This window comes from Palaemon carinicauda, chromosome 11 (assembly GCF_036898095.1).
Source record: "Palaemon carinicauda isolate YSFRI2023 chromosome 11, ASM3689809v2, whole genome shotgun sequence".
NCBI classification, from domain to species: Eukaryota; Metazoa; Arthropoda; class Malacostraca; order Decapoda; family Palaemonidae; genus Palaemon; species Palaemon carinicauda.
Window position 1 is genome coordinate 31295618 of NC_090735.1, and position 2500 is coordinate 31298117.

Genomic DNA, 2500 nt, shown 5'->3' on the forward strand with positions numbered 1-2500 from the left:
CGTCGACGTGAATGTGTGCGAAACGACGCTGAGGTTGAGGAAAGGTGCCCACTCCTGAATCCATGTGTCGATGTACTTTGGAAGTTTGGCAAGAAGTACAGGGGCGGACCCAATCCTTAGCATCCCTAGGAATGCCGTGCCAAATGAACTTTGCCTTCAGCAGCTGTGCAGTAGAACGGCACGAGGGATGTGAAAGGCCGTGGATGAAATCAAACACCTGTCGGCGCATGGGAGCAGGAATCCAAGGTCGCGGGCTACCAGTACTGACGTCAGAGAGGAGGGTGGTGTTGGAGTCTTCGAGGGGAATGGTTTCCCAACGGAGGGACGTGTAGGATGTCCTTCCAGGTTGATACTCTGGATCCTGTCGTTGGGCTTCAGCCAGGGTGTTGTAATCCAATCCCAGTTGAACGGCAGCCAACGTGTTTCTTGACAGGGCATCGGCAACGGGATTCTTTTTCCCAGGGACGTATTGGAGGGTGCAATTGTATTCAGCCACGGCGGAGAGATGTCGGCGTTGACGGGCGGACCAGTCGTCAGACTGTCGAGTGAAGGCGTGCACCAGAGGCATGTGGTCTGTGCGAATGACGAAGGGCGTACCTTCTAAGAAATGGTGAAACTGACGGACAGCCAAGTGCACCGCCAGCAATTCTCGATCGAAGTAGAATAAACCGATTCTGCCTTGGACAGTTTTCTGCTGAAGAAGGCCAATGGGCGGGGCGAGCCTTTGACCACCTGCTCGAGTACTGCACCAATAGAGATGTCGCTGGCATTGGTGGAGAGAAGGAGAGGGGCGTGTGGGATAGGAAAATTGAGAGCCGCAGCAGTTGATAGGGCCTTCTTTGCATTGCAGAAGGCTGCTTCTTGAAGGGGACCCCACTTCAGGTCCTTTGGCTTGCCCTTGAGGGAGTTGTAGAGGGGAGCAAGAGTGGCGGCAATGGCTGGCAGAAAACGGTGATAATAGTTGATCATGCCCAAGAATTCCTGCAGAGCTTTGACGGTCGAGGGCACAGGGAAGTTCTGAACGGCTGCTACCTTCTCAGGGAGGGGGTGGACACCTTCAGGAGTCATGCGGTGCCCTAAGAACGACACTTCGTTGGCGCCAATGGTACACTTGTCGTGCCGGACTACAAGGTCGTTTTGTTGCAGGCGGTCGAGCACGATGCGCAGGTGACGGAGGTGTTCCTCTTTTGAGGAGGAGAACACAAGTATGTCGTCCACATAACATACACAGAAAGGGAGGTCCCCTAAGATGCCATCCATGAGACGTTGAAACGTAGCCCCAGCATTACAAAGGCCAAAACAGGAGTAATTGAAGGTGTATGTACCAAACGGAGTGGTGATGGCAGTCTTGGGGATGTCTTCTGGGTTCATAGGCACCTGATAATGCCCCTTCAGGAGATCGAGGGTAGAGAAAACCTTTGCTTTGTGCAGGTTGGAGGTCACGTCGGCAATGTTTGGGAGGGGGTAGTGATCCGATTCTGTTTGCATGTTCAGACGCCTGTAATCCCCGCAAGGACGGAGGGAGCCATCTTTCTTCAGAACGATGTGTAAGGGTGACGACCATGGGCTGGAGGCCTTTTGGCAAAGGCCCATTTCCTCCATTTCGGCGAACGTCTGTTTGGCGGCTGCCAATCGTTCCGGTGCCCGACGTCGGAATTTTGCGAAGAATGGGGGTCCCGTCGTCTTGATATGGTGATAAATACCGTGCTTGGCAGGAACCGTGGGCGTTCGGCGAAGTTCTGGACGGAAACCTTCCGGGTACGACGTGAGGAGGTGGGCGTAGGCATCCGTGGGTGTGCTAATGTGAAGAGCGAGGTTAGAGGGGGCGGGTTGAAGAGGTATCGACAAGTACGAGTCTGCGTTGACCAATCGTCGGTGGGCGACATCGACCAGAAGGTGGAAATGAGAGAGGAAATCCGCACCGAGGATTGGCAATGTGACGTCAGCAACGAGAAACTTCCAATTGAATTTACCGTGTCCGAACGATAATGTGAGGTTCTCGTAACCGTAGGTGGGTATCGCAGATCTGTTGGCAGCTACCAAGCAGACGTCGGCAGATGTAGACAGACTAGGTCGTGTCTTGAAGAGTTTCCTTGGCAAAAGAGAACGACAAGCACCCGTTTCTACCAAAAATCGCACGCCCGTTCCTGTATCCTGTAAAAAGAAAAGATTAGAAACACGGGAGGCCACCGCCTCGAGCGATGGCCTACTTACACGTTTTTTGGCCACTGACAATCCTCGGCACATTTCTTCGCAGTTGCCCTGAATCTGAAGTGGTAGTAGCTAAACTGCGGCGGATGGGAGGTAGTAAGTGGCTCTAGAAGTCGTTTGTTGGGGTGCGAGCGATTGATGAGTGGTGGGCGGCTTTGTCTCTGCTTCGGCACGTCACAGTGTGGGCGTGTATGTCTTACGGCATTCATTTCAGCTTCAGTTGACGTTGAATAGGCATCCTCTTCGTCAGGGGTGGAGGCGTTGATGGAGGTCTTGAAGTGGCTGTCCA